Source organism: Pogona vitticeps, chromosome 5 (genome assembly GCF_051106095.1).
Source record: "Pogona vitticeps strain Pit_001003342236 chromosome 5, PviZW2.1, whole genome shotgun sequence".
NCBI classification, from domain to species: Eukaryota; Metazoa; Chordata; class Lepidosauria; order Squamata; family Agamidae; genus Pogona; species Pogona vitticeps.
Window position 1 is genome coordinate 11,250,612 of NC_135787.1, and position 20,160 is coordinate 11,270,771.

At 40.8% G+C, this 20,160-nt stretch overlaps 1 protein-coding gene across 1 annotated transcript in view; it reads left to right on the forward strand.

Moving 5' to 3' along the window:
• The window catches only part of CFAP299 (cilia and flagella associated protein 299), a 311,988-nt gene that overhangs the window by 100,920 nt on the left and 190,908 nt on the right, over positions 1–20,160 (forward strand). The window lies entirely within an intron of this gene.

Sequence of the window (20,160 nt, forward strand, 5' to 3'; positions counted from 1 at the left end):
GATTCTGTAGAATAGCAGTTCTTTCCTAGCAGATTAGATCTGCATGAGACATGTCTGTTAACTGCATATGATCCTTGTTTGACCTTGAATCCTTCTAAGCGCAGCTACCATTCAAAAATGGATGTGTCCTTTGCTACACACTATGGGTGGGGCTGTCATTATTGTAAAGAGCAGTGGAATATCCAAGAAAAACCCAGGTTTTACTCCAGCACCTCCTTTTATTTCAAAGACATTTGAAAGAAAAAGTTAGACTTTTAAACATCTCTTAAAGAAAAGGCTGTATCACAAGCAAGCTGCCCATACGTTTAAAGCCACTGTTCTATGCCACCTTATTTTTAAATCTGAGACAGATGCATTTGCAAAACGTCTTGCAAAATAAAATGCCACATAAGCTTTGTTTTAAACACAGTCTTGATGCTTTAAGATGTCACATACTGCAGTATTTTGGAGTCATAGTGAGTGGAGAAGGAAAAGATTGGGAAATTAGCAGTGCAATCCTGTCTATATCTAAATTAAAAGTATGCCCCACTGTGTTTATTGCAATTTACTGCCAAGTAAAAGTATTGAAGAATCAGTGACATTGAAATAAAATAAATCTCCATGATTTACTGGATCCATTCCACAAATTTTTGGTCAAATCCCTCCAGTCTGCAAGAATACTGTCATTGATGTTGCGTGTGACAGCAAGGAACTAACAGATTCATCTTGGTATTATGATATTGCAACTAATATAGAGGCATGCATTGCTTTTTTATTCCTTTTCAAAGGAATGCACTGTGGCTAACTCTACAAGAGTTTTTGAATTGAATTGTTTCTAATACACCAATTTCCTGTGTTGAAAATACCAGGAAACATAAGATTATATTCTGTAGCAGTAGAATCATTGTGCTGACATGATCTTTTGCTGCTTTGCTGTTTTCCAACTTTCACAAAGTTTTTTGAGGGCAATGGTGAAGAGGTATGTGTGTTGCAACTGAAGGGGGGGAAAAAGAACATTGCCAAAATGTGTATTTCTCGTCTGATCAAACCAATGCTTATGCAATTAATGCTTCCCTGTGGAGATGATATGAGTCATGCAGGTAATAATAATTTAATTTCAAACAAATCACTTCTGTGCTTGGACTATGACGTGTGTATCAGACTCAAATTTGGCAAGCAGATCAGCATAAAAAGAAGTAAAAGTTAGTATTTCCTGGAAGTAACTGTAATTTGCCTTCTACCAGCACAAGTAGCAATAACATGCCTTCTTCTGCCCCCATGTTTATACTGAAAAGAAATATCAAGCAGCTTTGACAGGAAATGGTCTTTCAACAGGTTATATTTTCAGATCTTTTCCAGAAGGTTGTTTGTGGGGTTTAGCTATTAAATATATATTTGCCTTGCAGACTTTTATTTTTTAAAACGTTTCTTTTCCATTGGTTGTTTTTTTAAAAAAAGTTTGCAGCAAAGGAAGTACAATAATAATAATAATAATAAATCCTTAGATTGCAGAGTTAAACCGAAATGATCCTGGAGGCCCTATGAGCCATATTCTAGAACAGCCTGTTTAGTTGATCTGGGACCTTTACATTGAAATTTGATTTGGAGCATGTTTATTCAAATGTTGAATCTGCCACAGGCTTTTTAAACCTGGACCTCAAGGAATGTCAAGCACATATTCAGTTGCTCAGCCACCACTGCCATCTGATGAACATCTCAGATACCTCTAGGCCAGAATAGGATGTAAAGACTGCATGAATGTGAGCTTTCAAGTTGCAGTTGCTTTTTCACATGAACTTTAGAGGATTCTGGTGCTCTTATTCCGGGCCCTTGACAGAACTGGGCTTATCTTCTTCTTTTCATTCTGGTTTCCCTCCATGATTCGCTGCAGCTTCACCTCCATTCTATCAATACTTTGCACCCTAGATGGGCAGAAGTGGCTTCTGACAACCTACACCTGTAAACTCACTGTATGAACCCTCTGTTAGTGTCTCGTCTGCAAAATGTAGGAATCTCGATTTGATGGTGCAGTTTGTGAAAATACGCAAAATATTACACAAGCAGTTCAGGTTTTCAGAGATGGCATGCACGGGCAGATCCATGATCTATACATGCATGCTTATGCCCTGTGGCTGTGAAAAATGAATAGGGAATAAACAACAGATTGGCAACCTGTTCATTTCCTGCACCTCAGAAGCAACTCGGGGAAGGTGGGAAATAAACTGTTCATATAATCCCAGCTTTGCCCAATAATGTGCATATGTCAATCCATCTTCAGTGCTTCGGTGAGAATCTGAATGTTCCTCTGTGCGTGACTTGCAAGTGAGCATGGGCAGGTTCTATCTTCAGTTTACCCACTCAGAGCCTCCAATTAGCTTCTCATGTATCTTGCCTCTTCCCTAACTTGAAGCATATGGGAGATTTAAAATGAAGACTTTTGTCTTCATAGCCTTGCCATTGAATCATTACATTCAGCAGAATTAAGTAGTAATCAAGTAGTTGTGTGGTGCTGGAGGAGACTCTTGAGAGTCCCCTGGACTGCAAAGAGAACAAACCTATCCATTTTGAAGGAAATCAACCCTGAGTGCTCACTGGAAGGACAGATCCTGAAGCTGAGGCTCCAGTACTTTGGCCATCTTTAGGATAATTGTTTCAGCATGAGAAGAGAAGACTCCCTGGTAAAGACCCTGATGTTGGGAAAGTGTGAAGGCAAGAGGAGAAGGGGACGACAGAGGACAAGATGGTTGGACAGTGTCATTGAAGTGACCAGCATGAATTTGACCAAACTCCAGGAGGCAGTGGAAGACAGGAGGGCCTGGCGTGCTCTGGTCCATGGGGCCACGAAGAGTCGGATATGACTTAACGACTAAACAACAGCAGGAAGTAGTAAAGTTTTTTTCTGGTTTATGTCACTCCATCACATACGTAAGGTGTTACTTTAGAATGCTTGCCTATGGAGAAGTAACACAATAGGGCAAAGCATATGCACACACACTACTTTATGAACAAACTTCTGCATACCGGGAAAGGCTTTCACCTGTTCCTCTTCTTCATTCCATTTTTCCATGTGCCCAGGCTTATTTTATTCAGGAGCATTCAAACATGCAAACTCGCCCCTCCTAGTGGGTCTTTAGCCTAGAAAAATGCTTTACCTTTTTATCCTGGCAAATGTTTTATCTAATCTGAAGGCTGCCTAAGGTCTTGTTGATGAGGGTGCGTTACCCTGAAATGCTGGTGCTACTTCCTGCTTGAGCCCATGGGCTGCTTGGACCGTGGGCTTCCTGCTTGAACCTGCTTGAACCATATATTTTGACCTGTCCTTTCAAATGAATTTTCCCCCTTCCTTTAAAAGTTGCATGATAGAATTTCCAGCCACCCTTTTTGGCCCCTGTCTCTTTAAATTTCTACGGCCCTTGCCAAAGACTGCCTTGATTTATGACAGAACTATGTAATTCTAGGTAACAAGATTTAGTGGGAGATTCAGAAGTCTACTTCAAATCCCAGCCCAACTGCCCTTGTCTTGTCTTGTTTTTGTTTTTCTTTCTGAGTTGCAAGGTTACAGATCTTACAATTAGATCTTCTTTAAATATTGTAACTAGTCCCCCATCCCCTGAACACAACCTTCTTTTGCATGCAGGGAGGCAGCCTTTAGGATGCTTCTCTTAAAAAGCATCCGATGAGATGATTTTGGCAAATCCTTTGGGAGATAATTTTTGCTTTCTCTATCCCTCTTGCACCATCCACGGTAGCTATAACTGCACCTTTTATTTAAATAATTATCTTCAGTGAGGGAAAGGTGTGTATTTTAGGTTAATCTCTGCCAGAAATGAAAACAGCAGGATGTCAAGATAAGGGAGATTACAGGCAATAGAAACCACACATTTCCAAAAACTGTCTCACAACCATTTAATGGTGTATATTTGTAGAAAAACTTCAACATTTATTTAACCTCAAGAACATGATTTTTTTAAAAAAAAAAAATTTGACCAGAGCCGCTGACTTGAGGAAGTAATATTCTCAGAACTAGGAAATGCCTTTGGAGTGGCTAGCGCTGCCGTGCTATAAAAAAACACATCACTTCAAGAAGAAAATTACAAGTTAAAAGTAAAAAGAAAACAACTCATAATTTGAGGGCAAACTATAATAGTTGGAGGACTAGTTAGCTATTATAAGATGGGCTTGTAATATTTTAAAGGATAGTCATGCTGAAACAATTATCTCCTTTAGGATAAGATAAACATAACATTTCTGGAGCTGCAAGGCCAGTGTGAAGGCACCTTCGTGGCGTGCCCCACAGCTACATATTTCTCTCTCCCTAGGTTCTTAGTGGGAACTTGAGGGAAACCAGCCCTTCAGCTTTGCAGGAAAATCTGACTGTGGAAATATGCTTACTGACCAATGTTCACAACATTTCCCAACCAACGCCTTCCTCAGAGACTGTAACGGCTCTAGCAATTTTGTTTTTTTTTAAATTGTTTTATAGGGCGAAGACAAATTTATAAACAACTTAATAAACATCAACAATAGTAATAAAGAGGTGAAACAGCCTGTCTGAAGCATGGGGTGTGCAGTTGGAACACTGGTAAGACAATGCACCAGTGTTCCAACTGCAGATATATAGTACATAAGGCATAATGTGAAATCAAGATGGTTTAGGTCAAGCACTTGGATAAAGAACCACATGATCCCTGTAAAAATGTGTTATAACTTCACCATGATCTTGATTCCTTGTGCCACTTACCTTCACAATGAGCTGCTGGATAGCTCAGTGGTTTAGGCATGGGAATTTGATTCCCCACAGTGCTTCCATGGTAGGTCCTAGAATCAATGATCCATAGGTTCCCTTCCAGCTATACAGTTCTATGATGATGATGATAGGTCATCAGTTGCTCTCATTTTATAAACATGCAGCCAGTGCTGAAATATGTTAATGTGCTTAAGGCCACTTAGAATATACGTCTAAGAAGGCACTTGGGCCCATGTCTAGGCGCACACGTGGCCCTCTTATCCATTGAACATATTTCCTCTGGACAAAATATTTCAAAGGACAGTGTTCTCATTATATAAGCTTTTTCAGAGGCCTGTCTATGTTATTCGAGTGTGCTGTTGATCCATGTAATACCTCTTCCTTTAGATTCATAACTGTAAAGAAAATAAAACTCAACCATCTGGCAGCCTGGTGTTGCCATCCAGAATAAATTGCACACCATGAATGATTGGCTTCAAGAGCAGAAATGGGAGAGAAGGGAGGGAGTTGATGCATGAATGCTTCTAAAGGAAGTAAGTGAAATAAACAGCTTTTCTGTCAACAGATGATTTTCCATTTTTGAAATTAATTAACTGTCTAATAAGCTAGGCATTCCTGCATACCAGCTGTTAACAAGGAGTTTTGAGTAATGACTAATGGATTAATTTTCAGAGATGTAGCTGTGTTAGTCTGCTTCAGAATATGTAACAAACACAAAACAAAGCAATGTTTCATGACACCTTTAGAACTGACAGATTTATTTTAGTGGGAGCTTTCTTGTTCTTGACTCACCTTGGCATCGTTTATCAGCCAGGAAAAGCAAAGGTCAAGGAAACGAGGTAGTCTTCAGCGCTCCTGATGTCTATATGCTCAAGGTTTATAAATTGGAGGAAATCCCAGCACAAATGGTCATGAAACTTGTATCAGCCTGTACTGTCACAGAATCGGAGTTCCAGTACGGGTGAATCTGACTCATTTTGTTCATAAAATAGGCAAACATATTGGTCAAACCAGGTGACTGATTACTTTCGCATCTTCTCTTCGGTACTCTGGTGACAACGGCTTTGCACAGCTCAGAAGAATATCACTAGTCTATTCGATGTTGGCAAGATACTGGCAGTGATTAAAGTAATTACGCCTATTCTTCCTTCTTCGAAATAGTCAATGCTGTCTGTTTCCCACCTGGCAGAAATTAGCTCCATCATGTTGTTTTCCATTCTCCCAAGATACTTTGCCTGAAGGTTTTCAGAGAGGTAGCCATGTTAGTCTGTTTCATTAACAACAAAACAAAAGCAAAACATAAGAGAAGCAACAACAAAAAGTACTGCAGCATCTTTAGGATACATGAATTTATTTAATTGTGAATTTTCATGGACACAGTTGATTTCTTCAGACACATTTGGAACAAAATGGTCTTTAAACCTTATCTGACCTTGAGCAACAACGCAAGTAGCAACCAAAACCAAAGAGGATGCCAGCCAAGCTTCAAGATGGAATAATGTGAATATGATGTACACCATTAGAGCCTACTGTAGCAATACAATGCAGTTGAAGACCACCATATTATACCTACCAAATTCACTTGCAGTGGCTGGACAGGAATGTAAATAGGCCTTCAATTCCAGCAAGCTTTAGATGGCTATAGCATGGTAAGTATCTTCAGAATGAAAGTTAAGCATTTTGTCCTGTCACATATACCCTCCATACATTCCAAGTGAAGGAAAAGGATGAAGATAAAGTGAAGTTAAAGTGAAGTTTATTGCAAAATTTTTCAACACAGAGACAAACCCTGGGAATACAATGCTTTAGTTCTTTAATAATGACAATGGATGTGCTGTTCAGAATTTTTACAGTGGCAGTCCCATGAATCTCATTCCGGAAGTCCCACCATTGAAACGTGGCTCATTGCAGCTTTTTTTCTGAACAGGAAGCTTGGGTGAAGCTCAGCCTAGCTGGGCCACAAAGCCTTCAAACTTAAGCCTTTCTCACAGGTGAGCCATATGTACGTGTCTATCAGTCACCTGGAACTCCCAGATTAGAGAACTGTGAGATTTCTAGTCTAAAAATTCCAAATGGTACATCCTTAATAATGGCACACAATGCTATTATGGAGTTGTAGTCATAATAAGAAAAGATACAAGTGTGGGTATGTGAGTGGGAGGTGATTGACCCATGCATGGCAGGGATTGAAATTAACATCCCCCACAATCTTTTTGAACTCTAGTCTTCAAATAGGTTATGTATGGCACATTTCATCCAGACAATACCTGAGATGGGATTAGCCCTCTGTCATTAAAATCTCAACAACAATGAGAAAACAGAAAAAAGCATAGAAACTGAACTAAGGAAGCCACCTGTGTATGTGATTGTTAAAGAGGGGATTCATCAATGTATCAATAAGATAGTTAACTCAGATAGCTCAGATATGAATGCTACTTGTTCCAAACTGACAGAGGTATTTATAGATATGACCAATAAAAACCTCAAAAGCAGAAAAGAAAGAAGTAGGTGACAGAAGTCTTAGAGAGTAGTAAGAGGAAGATAAAAATGGAAGAGTAGAGGCATTAACTGTCATGATTATGGAACACGAACTGTCAGGAGAAGGGCAGAGAGCAAGGAGCCCCAAGCCAAGGATGATGGGGCCCAAACTGAGGGCAGTTACTGAGTCCACTTGGACTAAGGGTTCCAATATCTACCCCAGCTTCAGTGAACAGAATTGAGGTCGGGAGAGACATTCAGATGTAGAATGTCTCTCCCGAGACATTTTGAGAAGAGAATCAAGGGATCACAGACTGTATATAGTGATGTAACCCCAGTGAAAGGAACTGAGCAAAAGGAAGTTAAGTTATTGCCTGTTAATCCCTCACCTGTTATAATAAACCCTCTTTTGTTACAATCCTCATGTCTAGAATTCATGGAACGCAAGATAGAAGGGAACCCAGCCGAGCCAACTGGGGCTGGCAGGACTCACAGAAATGAAGGAAAGAGAAAACAGTGTTGGCTAAAGGGATTGGTTTGGATGCAGTACAGTACTGCTGTTTAAAACTGCCACATCAGAAGTCAAAATAGCCATGATCTCCAGCCTGTCATAGGAGAACCACAAGAGGAAGCAGGGATCAAAGAAAAGTGTTTAGGGGATGCCATTGACTGACAAAAAATTGTCCACCAGGAAAAGTAATATACAAAAATCTCTTTAACAAGCATGTATACAGTTGGGTCCCTTAGGTGTTCAGTTTCTATGCTTTTGGTGTTTTAGTTTTTAGTCTGTTATTTTATTTTATTTACAATTTATATGAAAATGCCACATATTTTTGTGTGGACTGTAAAAAAAGATCACAAACTAAAACAGGGTGGAAATAAAGTGTTTGGAAAAATATGTGAACATTACAAAAATGGATTCAGATTGATTATCCGTCTTCACTGGCATATCCTACTAGTTACCATTATGCAAGTGCAAATAAGCCTCTATCAAATCACTTTAGCACACATTGTAAATCTTTACCACACTGCAGCCAAATGCTAACCACACAACTACATGGCTTAATCCCCTTGAGACAGTACATGTAATTCCTTCATGTTTTTTCATGCTCATTCATCCAATTGGGCTTTTAATCTGTTTTTCCAAGTCCCGGTGTTTCAAGCAGGAGTGAAAATTGTACCTGTCAGAAATGTAGGTTCTTGTTACTCCATCATTCTGTCAGTTTTTAATAGAAACTATGAAATGGAACAGCCTTCCAGAAATACCAAGAAATGCAGATTTTTTTATTCTGATCTAGTTTCATAGTATATATGTTGGTTATTTGCAACACTAATGTGACAGGAACATCTTAACAGCTACAGTTGTAAAAAAAAAAATTAATGGTGGTAGCAGCTTGTAATTTTTCTGTATGAATGATGGTGGGGATAGTCCTTACCTTTGGGCAATATGGTTGGGAATACAGAGAGAATATCAAACAAGCTTAGAATGATGCCTGAATTGGACAGATTGAAAAGAAGGTGCTCTTTGCCCTTGCTATCTAATCCTCAATGTGTGAGGGCATTCTATATTTTCTGGTTATGAACAAAATCCATTTTTCTACCCACTTAAGCAATGTTTTGCACAATTTAGGCAAATCGGTATTATTCTCTTCCTTGAATTGTAACTTTGAAGCACTTTTGTAAAAACAAAAATCTATAACTGCTAGAAAAAAACATTTCCCCCCACCTGCCAATACCCCATTTCCCCGAAAACAAGACCTAACCTGAAAATAAGCCCTACCCCCCAAAATAAGCCCCCGTGAAGTGAAAGCCCCCCCACCCTTGTGCACCAACCAGAAGAAGAAGTGACTGTATTTGAATAAATGTGGATTGTTGTATATGAAAAAAATAAAACATCCCCTGAAAATAAGCCCTAATGGATTTTTGTGGGGTTTTTTTAAAGCAAAAATTAATATAAGACCCTGTCTTATTTTTGGGGAAACAGGATAGCTGTTGACTGAGCTATTGTTGACAGCCTGCTAGTTTCTGAAATGCCTCACTGCAATGGGCTGAACCGATTTGGCTTTTGTATGACAGGAGAGAATCCCATAGGTGCTGCCTTTCAGGATAGATTAACCTACAAAGACACTTTAGTAGTCAATAAAACTCTTTAATAAGCGAATTTTATTTATTTATTTATTTATTTGTTCGATTTATATCCCACCCATCTGGTATATTCTACCACTCTGGGGGGCTTAAAATATAAGAATATCATGCAGAAAAGCCACAGCAACGACATGTAAAGCCAATAGATAAGATCAATATATGAGATTAAAATAAAAGCATCAAATAAAAATGAATAATCAAATTAAAATAAGGGCAGCAGATGAAACAGTTACAGTACCATAAACATTCCAAAGGTAATTGGAACAAACCATTCTTTAGAGCTCTCTTGAAAGCCAGCACGTAGGGTTTTAAATGTATTTCTCTGTGGAAGAGTATTCTAGAGATGTGGGACTACACAGAAAGGTGAACTTCTTTTACTGGTGGTCTAGAAAGCTGATTCTCAAGATGAAACAGACGCAATTAAACATATTGTGATCATAATGCTTAGCTCCTACAGGCACTCTCATTGCCACAGTGAAGTTTCCGAAACTCTTTGAGGGGAGCTTTCAGAACATAGTATATCCTAGTACCGGGGTGTCCAACCTTTCACCTTCCCTGGGCCACATTAGAAGATGAAAATTTGGCTTGGGCCGCACATAAATTTGGCTTGGGCCGCATGGGGGGGACAGCCCTAGCCGTCCTCCGCAGCCCCGCTCCAAGTGCGCTTACCGGCAGCTGCGATCTCAGACAGCAGAGGCTGCCAGCTTCGACTCTGGTGGCTTTATGGGGCCAGGAGGGGGTCCACCCATTGATGGGGGACAGTGCAATGCAGTCCGCAGCCCCCTCTCCCCTCCCCTCCCGCTCCTTCCTTCTTTCCCTCTCTCCCCCTCTACTGTTGTGACATGCCCCAGCCACAAGCGCCGGCAGTATAACTTGAAACTTTGGAATTTCTTTAAAAATAAAAAATTGCACTGGGCCACATTACGAGCTGACCTGGGCCACATGCGGCCCCAGGGCCACAGGTTGGACAAGCCTGTCCTAGTATTTCATGCCAGTTGAAACTAGTGGTTCTATGCCATGACCGTAATGTGTAAAGTAGCTTGTCATTGTGTTGTCTGAATTCCATGAAGGCCTTTCATGCCACTGCTAGATTTTGTGGCATGTGAATGATGGAAATGAGATTAGAGCAAATACGTTTGCAAACCTTTAAGTATTGCTGGTCTTCTGACAGCCACTTTCCATGTGGCATTTATTGTATTTACGTGCAGAAGAGCACCAGACACAGGACTGAGCCTTGTGGTTCCCCTGCTTGTTAACTATTCCCAGTTTGAGAAAAAGCCATTGATAAGCACTTTCTGAATACAATTCTGTAGTCGACTGTGTATTCACTGGATAATTGTGCTATCTTGCCTGCACCTAGTTAGCTTGCTGGACAGAACATCATGGTGCACTTTGTCAAAGGCTTTCCTGAAGTCAACGTACCATATTTTTTTGTGTATATGACCCTCCCAATATATATGACAACCCCCTAATTTTGTCTCTTGCCGGAGGTTCAGTTCCAATCCTGTTAAAAGAATAAGATAATGGAACAAATCACTGCCGGAGACACTGAGTAGGGTAGTAAAGCTTCCACCAGCATGATTAGTGGTCAGCGATTATGAGAGTTTTAGTTGAAAGCATCTGGAGACCCTCTAGCTTGTCTATTCCACCCCTCCCTGATAATGTTAACAATGTTAAACTGACCTGGTCTAAGGCAGCTTCCTGAGTTCCTAAGGGTTAAGTCCCATAGAGTCTCCACCAATGTGTAATGGTAAAGTCCCACAGAATCTCTGCTGCTTCTTTTCTTCCAAAGTTTCTTGTTAATGGTTGCTGTAGGTTTTTTGGGCTGTTTGGCCATGTTCTGGAGGTTTTTCTTCATAACGTTTCAGCAGTCTCTATGGCTGGCATCTTCAGAGGACAGGAGTTAGAATTCTGTCTGTGTTCTGGTGTAGTATGTGGGGTAGCTGAGTATTTGTAACTGTGGGATCAGCTTTTTGTCCTTTTCAGGAGATTGGGTGTTTCCTGTGATTAGGTATTTTGTTGTGATGGGGGGGAGATGATCTGTCACTGTGATTGATGGATGTCGTTAGCTAGTCTTTTGTATGCAGTGATCACCAGTCGTTGTAGCTGGGTAGAGTTCATTGACCTTTTTGCAGGCTGCATTTTTCAGTGCTGGGAGCCAGGCTTTGTCGATTGTTAGACTTTCTTCTTTTTGGTTGAAGCTGTGCTGGTGTTTGTGGATTACAATGGCTTCTCTGTGTAGTTAATATAATGATTGCAGATGTTGTCCAGTACTTCTGTGTTTTGAAATAGGATTTCATGTCCAGCTTGTTTCAGGGCATGTTCAGCTACTGCCGATTTTTCTGGTTGTTTTAGTCTGCAATGTCTTTTGTGTTCTTTGATTCTGGTCTGGATGCTGCATTTTGTGGTCTCAAATGTATACCTGGCCACAACTGCAAGGTATCCGGTATACTCCTGCAGTAGTTAGGGGGTCCCTTTTGTCCTTTGCTGACCATAACATTTGTTGTATTTTTGCGGTGGGCCTAATACTGTTTGTAGGTTGTGTTTTTTTCAACAGTTTCCCCATGTGGTCCATGACCCCTTTGATGTATTGCAGAAATACTTTATTTGTGGGGTGTTGTTTTTCTTCTTTAGTTCGGTGTTGTTTTCTCGGTTTGATGGCTCTTTTGATTTCATTCTTTTTCCCTTTTGGATTTTCTCTTGCTTAACTGTTTAAGCCTGTATGTTTTTACAATGAAATATTCATACGTTTTTTTATCTTGTACGTTGTGTTCCTATTATTTCCACCTTCTCTTGGTCCCTGCTTTTGCAGGTTGGTTATCTTGTTGAAGGGACAGTTAGAGAGAGTTAGAGTTAGGGAGAGGTAGAAAGAGTCAGGGACCAGAAGATGTACAGAGAGTGTTAGGGTTTAGGAACAGGTTAAAGAGGTTTAGGAGAGAAAATTGAAAGTAAAACACATGTAACAAGTAGGAATGAACGCATAAGCATAACAGGAGAGATACAAAATTGATAGTAAAGTGATTGACTACATGAACTTAAAAGTATTAACACCTGAACCAATTCACAGATGATTTTCCTGTTGAATAATAATAAAAGAATACTTAATCAATCATAAACCCTGCTTCCTAAATTATATGATCTTTTGGGGTGGCAGTTCCTGTGTGGGACTTGAAGTGGTATTAAGAGAATACCTGGCGGCAGCGAAAAGGGCGTGTTTACCTGTGTGGAGCCCAAGGAAATAGGGGCCACCAAAGGGGATCGCCACAGTTACCCTTCGTATTAGCAAAGTGTTTGTATTTAACATGGTTGCTGCTATTTCAAATTTATATGTTGTAACTGTAAATAAATAGCTCAGTTAGTGGGATTGAAAAGAGTGTACTAATAAGGTGAACCGACAGTGCATATATGCTTACATTCAGAACTCAAAAGTTATAATGAATTCAAGTAATGACGTTGCAGAATACCCAGAAGAACTCACTCACTGAACACTGCTCACAGGACTGACTGATATATACTAATGTGTACACACTGGTACTGGTGCAACAGCATTAGAATGGTTGCAATGTGGAGGAGAGTGGAAGCTAAGTCTGTGATGGGTATTCTGCCCATCATCCACCAACATGAGACAAGGGAACAGGGCTTTTCTCGAGGTTAGATAATGAAGAAAAGCTGGTCTGCCGCTCCACTCATCATAATGTTCATTTCTCAACATTTGACATATCTTGTCTTACACTGTTGACACATGTGCCTTTCCCCTCCGTTATTAAATTTTTCCATGTACTTCTAAATGTCCTGAATTGAAATCCTGAGGGGTGCACGTACCCCAGGTTGGGAATCACTGGGCTAAAATCTTGTGCCTTACTCAGGTTTTGCCTCTTATCCTCAGATCTTTACTTCGGTATTGAAGTCCAGTTTCTTACTTCCATCGTAATGCTTCATGTAGAAATTCTTAATCAGCTGATTAAGACCATTTCTTGGTTATTCCAATCCAGTCGTTGATTTGCAGTGCAATTTCCCCCTCTACAGGTCTGCTGTTCTGATTTTGTTCTATGTTTCTGTGGGACAACACCAGAGGCTATCTCAGTTGCGCAACTGAAACTCGAGAATATCATGCATTTAGTGCTCAGCCATTGCATTTGCCAGGTTTGGGATTTGGAATTCAAACAGTGCTCCAAGATCATTAAAGAAGAAGAGAGATGAGGAAACACTCTGAAAAGCACATGGAAGCCTTCGGGATGTTTCCTTTTCTATAGTCTGCCAAAGTGAAGACTTGATATCATATTGCTTGATATCATAAAGCAATTGTATTGCTTTCAGTCTCTTCCAAGAATGCTCTTCCTTCAGATTACTTGATTGCAGAAGAGTTTGGAACCTACATGGAGGTCTTAGAGACACAAGAACTGAATTGCTACCTAAGATGAATTATAAATCAGGCAAATTGTCCCTCAATGAACGTTTTTAACCAGAGATTGCATGACTATTCATCGGAGATGCTTTAGCTCTGGATTTCATACATTAGCAGGTAAATTGAGCAAGATGATCCTTGGTGTTCTGTCAGTTTTAATGTTCTTTCATTCATGTTTTTTTTTCCTCCCAAGTAAACCAGCCAGATGCTTCTGAAAACTCACGGTCAAATTACAGGGAAGATAAGCTCAGTACAGTATTGTCTGTTTCTCCCAATCATGTCCACCTCAACATCTAAAAGTTGGATGTTTTGTTGCCTCTGAGCCTGGAAGTTATATTCCGCTGTCATGTGAAACAGCTGTTGATGTACCTACAAAGGTCTTTAATTCTTTCAGCTCTGGGTCATGTGTAGCCATTGTGCGGCAAAGAGTGAGTGCCTTCAGGAGCAGGGCCCAATGTTGAAATTGCTGTACAGTAGCTGATGACCCCATGCTGGAAGGCACCACACAAAAGGGAACTGTCCAAAGACTGAATTGCTCACTTGGAGGATCAGTGTCTAAAGAAGATAACAATACAACAGCAGAAGAAAGAAATCAACAGGCAAGAATCGTGCACAGGAAAACATTGATAAACCCACGTAGGGTCTCTGCTGACTTGTTGCCCAGGTTTTGCCAAGGCATTTTTAGCTTGGGGAGATCATGGAGAGTCCCAGTGCTGGTTGGGGGATGCAACTGTGTTTCATCTAGAGCACAATCTTATATGGCTAACCAGAAAAGGAGCCAACATCCAGATCATGGGACAGTTCTTGTTCAGATTTTGTCTGACTCTGCAAGTCATACCTCTTCTCACCCGGCCACTCTGTTTTGAAGGCAGCAAAGCTAATGGGCAGCCTCTTTCCATCCCACATCCAAATTAAATCTCAGAGATCTATGTTGTAAAATCATAGTGAAAGGGTGGAAGGGCCAAAGTCAATAGATGGGGCTGGAAATGCAACTAGATCTTGAGATATGCATTTTAGCATTTTTGGAATAGGGGGAAAACCATGCAAAAGCTGGAAAACCATAAAATGATGGTAATATTGTGAAGGCCATATGTTGAACCTCGGAGTTTCACACTTGGATCCAGGAGCACCAGGCTCTGCCCCAGGCCAGAACATCCTGGGTGGGACAGGTTTTACCTTTGCCAAAAGATCATGGAATGGGGATTCAAGTTGCAGGACTCATTGTCAAGTTGGACTTAAGTTGCACAACTGACTCAGACTCAATTTGGTCGTCCCCCCCCAATGACTCAGACTCTACTCACGACTTGGAAGTAATTCACCACCTCCCTTTTTTCTCTCTCTCTCTCTCTGTGTTTTTAATAGGGACTCGGACTTGGGACTTGGGACTTGGTACCAAAGACTCAGAGTCAGACTTGGGATTTGGATCTAAAGACTTGCAGTTATTCAGTTCAGTTCTTATATATACAGTATATATAAAAACCCACATTACCAGAGATTTGTTGGCATATGTAATCTTCTGAATGATCTGCTTAGGGGATTTCTTCCCTGCTCTCATTTGATCTTAGCTGTCTTCTCCCCCTTTGCTTCTTGGCTAAACTACTAATTTCTTCCACCTTTCCCCCATATAGGTCGTGGAAGTCTCTTTGTTGTGCAGGTCTATCTATCATCTGTGCTTCTGCTTTTGCCATGGAGGCCCACTGTATCACTCAGCACACCCTGAGGCATCCCCTGTCAACCCATTGACTCACAGAGGGTGCTTTTTTCTGGCAGCATCCACTCAGTTTTCCTGGGGAGGAAGGAGTGTCAGATGCAGCTGTGGTAGCTTCAGGATGAAAAATAGCTCGGGCTCTGAATCACACAGTAGAAGGGAAATACCAGCACTCTTGGGATGTGTGATTTTTACAGATGCAGCAGCAAAGACACACCTTTCTTATGTGTACACGAATTTACGCAGCTGCTCATTAAAACTATCTTGAAAAAAATACTGTGCCTTGTGCATACAGTTTTTACTGGTTATCATAAAGAGAAGATCAGACATAGCATCTTTTTTGCCATGTGCAGGCACTTATTCACATGTGCTAGAAAGCAGAGACAGAATTCCTGGACCTCAGGTTCTCTTTAAATTCTGTGTGAGGATCTTCACTTAGAATACAGTGGGCAGTTTTACAAGCTGTTGGCTTACCTATCTGTCATTTGCTGTTTCACACATTCTGTTATCTATACACACATGTATGCATGCACAGAATATTACAACCAATTTGAATATGTGTGTAGAAGTGTGTATGAGAATGAATATGTCTGCCAAATCTCTTTTCTCTTAATCTAAGCAATGACTATCACAATATGACTTTTTGGTATTCGTTTTTTGCATGGTTTAGGGGAAACTGGTTAGAAGAGAATCTTTGGCTCTCCAGTGGGAGACCCATTGCTAAATACATGTCAAAGGAGTTGTGTTCTGTGAATTTAGTCATTGGCCTGAATATTTTTTTATTGGTTGGAGTGCTTGATTTGGGATAGAAGTTCCTACTTACTATATGTAAGTTGCACATCTATTTTCCGACTGTTTTGGATATGGGACTGCCTCCTGCCCCATAATTAGCTATTTTAATTACAATCATACAATGAATTGTAGTACATCTGAGGGTGGCTGTTGTTTAAAAATTGCACCCAGTTTTTGTAAGAAAGAAGATGGTGTAAAAATAGCCATAAAGGGTAGTAAAATAGTAGTGTTTTGTTATCTTAATTTATGATGGGTATAGCAATATTTAGTCAACTTAACCCTTTTTCATTACTCTACATGTGATATTTAACACACACAAAAATGGTTCGGAGAACTCAGTTATTGCTAAAAGAGGCACATGTTTTGTACATAACTGCAGTTTCAAAAACATGTGTAATCATATCACATTAAGAGATGTTGATTATAACATGTTGATTATAAATAAAATATGTAAGGTATAATATTTTACAACTTGTTATGAGTTACAGTGGTGCCTTGCTTAATGACATTAATTCGTTCCAGCGAAATCGCTGTAGAGTGAAAACGTTGTAAGGCGAAAATAAAAAACCCATTGAAACACATTTAAACCCGGTTAATGCGTTCCAGTGGGCTAAAAACTCACTGTCCAGCGAAGAACCTCCTTACGGCGACCATTTTCTGTGCCTGTATAGCGAGGAATCTGTCCCTAAGCACAGCGGGGAGCCATTCTGAGTACCCAGTGGCAATTTTGAAAACCCAACGATGAGCTGTTTTGATCGCCGTAATGCAAAGAATTGGTTCCCGAAGCAGGGAACCAATCTTCGCAAAGCAAAAAAACCCCATTTAAAACATCGTTTTGCGATTGCAATTGCGATCGCAAGAACATCATCGTGAAGCAGATTCATCGTAATGCACGGTAATCGTTAAGTGGGGCATGACTGTACTGCTAACTTAACAACATGATGTAAAATTCAGTACCTGAATTCTTGCAACACACACATTAGAGGCATTTGCATGGTGCATGACACAGGGGTTCATATGGTTTATTGGCTGAATGTACATACAGTCTAAAGTTCTATGTGAATTCCCTGGTACCTATTCCCATACACATTACTATGTATATTGTAAGCCTCTTTGGGGGCCTTTGTTGGCAGAAGCATTGGGTATAGAATCACAATAAAGTACTGTAAGTACATAAAGAACACCCACCCACCCGATGAAGTGCCACTCATAGGGCTTTCCAGTAATTCCCTGGTATTGGATGGTGACATTTCAGTGACACCAGGACTTTACAGGGAATCCTGCGTGTGGCATAGAACTGGCAGGCAATGCATACTTAACAACAGGCAACGTAGGCCACCAGTTTGGTGCGGTGGAGAGCTAGAAATTGATGGCACTGTGTTACCTCTCTTTTACTGGCACTGTAATATCAATTCCTTCCTGTAACTCTCCACAGTCTTGTTTGTTAGTCAAGACACTAGAGCCATGGCTAAAGAGAGAACTATGTCACAGTCAAGGACCGAAGCTTTGGAGAAGGGAATGGACCTAGGACCGGTCTCTTCTTTAGCTGGCTCCTCTTGGGCTTATCTGGCAAAAGGCTCTGCTGGAAGGCTTCGTGGCCATGGATAGGCTGAGGTTTGGCCGAGGCTCCTGTGAGAAAATCAAGTTTTCATAGTGCTTGCTAGGAACTCAGATATTATTTACATCATTTTCTTCATGTCAGTTTAGATTCCTTATCTGTTTGTTTTTGCGACTAACTATTTTTACGTTGAGGTAGGTCTCTTGTAATTATTATTTTCATGCCTTTTAATTATATCATTTTATATTCTGCTACATGTCTTGAATGACTCTTTTTTACAAGAGAATGTGGGATATAATTTTCTTAAATAAATAACTTAATTATGCCTTTAAAAATGCAAACAGGTGAAAATGAATTTGTAAAACAGTTACAACAGAGAATGTGACACAAGAGTAAAATATGAGAGGCATTTTCATTGTGGGTACCATCTCCCACAGAATTATGGGCTGTATTCCAAGAAAATAATGTATGATAAAATAATGTCCTCTTTGCTTGGTCTGACTCTGAGGGAGGTAAATCTTTTGTTTTCCCTCGCTCCCTCCTATTTTACCCTCCGTGTCAATCTTTCATCGTAGCATCATTAAAATTGGCTCCATGAGGAGGAACCTAGGACAAAGAGGTACGATTCTGTAGGACGCAGAGAGAATCTAGAAAATTCCATGCAGACATAAGTGGATTAATAAAAACATTTTTGGCCTTGGTCCGTTTGGCAAGGCACTGAAGCTTGTAAGTAGGTGCATGATGAGATTTTAATCTGACACTCCACCACTCACCTCTGTGGAGATTTCAGCAAGAAATGTTATTTATAACCTAAAAAATAAAGGTGCCTGCCACAGCTGGAGTGATCATCCCTGAAGTCATATAGATAAATTTTGTCTTGGATGCTTCAGGGACAACCTTGAAATGGAAATATGATACACTAGAGAAAAAGTTAATTGGGGCAGCCTTATTGAAATTTCTTTCTGCTGTGTGTCTATGTGTGTGTTGACACTATGATAGCAGAACCTGTTGCTTAGAAGCATGAGGTTCCATGATTAACTTGTGGCATCTCCATGGGTAGTAAGATTTGGCAAATCTGTGGCCTGAAACCTTGGAGAGGTATCATCAGCTAGTGTAGCTAACTAGCAGACTGAATGAAGCCAGTGTTCTCGTAATTCAGTATGAAGCATCTGTTAGTATTGATACTAATTATCACAGTGAGATTGAGCCCGTAGTCAGCCTGGGAATGAGTTTATTGGTATCATGGACTAGATCATCATCATAGGCATCCTTCAGTCTCGAGAGACTATGGTATTGTGCTCTGTATGGAGGACTTCGAACAGCGTCTAGTGTGGCTGAGGAGGCCAATTCGAGAGTGACAATCCCTTCCACACTGAAGACAAATACAATCTGTACCCGTCTAGCTCCCTGATTTTGCTGCTTTCGTGACTGCCTCTTTGCCTCAGCCTGCTGGGCGAGGGTCTCTTCAAATTGGGAGAGGCCGTGATGCACCGCATGCTGCCAGGCTGAACACTCCGATGTCAGGGTTTCCCATCTGTTGAGATCCATTTCCAAGGCCTTCAAATCCTGCTTGCAGATATCCTTGTATCGCAGCTGTGGTCTCCCTCTGGGGCGCTTTCCCTGCACTAATTCTCCATACAGGAGATCCTTTGGAATCCGACCATCAGCCATTCTCACAACATGCCCGAGCCAACGTAGGCGTCGCTGTTTCAGTAATGTGTTCATGCTAGAAATTCCAGCTCGATCTAGGACTACTCTATTTGGAACTTTGTCCTGCCAGGTGATACCAAAAATACGTCGGAGGCAGCGCATATGGAACGTGTTCAGCTTTCTATCCTGCCATGCATGAAGGGTCCAGGACTCACTGCAGTACAGGAGTGTGCTCAGGACACAGGCTCTATAGACCTGGATCTTGGTGTATGCTGTCAGCTTCCTATTGAGCCATACTCTTTTTGTGAGTCTTGAGAACATGGTAGCTGCTTTGCCAATGCGTCTATCCAGCTCGACGTCTAGGGAAAGAGTGTCAGAGATGGTTGAGCCAAGGTACACAAATTCATGGACAACTTCCAATTCTTGCATGGAAATGGTAATAGAGGGAGGTGAGTCCACGCCCTGGCCCATGACTTGTGTTTTCTTCAGGCTGATAGTTAGTCCAAAGTCTTGGCAGGCCTTGCTAAAACGATTCATGAGTTGTTGGAGGTCTTCGGCAGAGTGGGCAACAATGGCTGCATCATCGGCGAAGAGGAAGTCCCGCATGCATTTCAGCTGAACTTTGGTCTTTGCTCTCAGTCTAGAGAGATTAAAGAGCTTTCCATCTGATCTAGTCCGGAGATAGACACCTTCTGTTG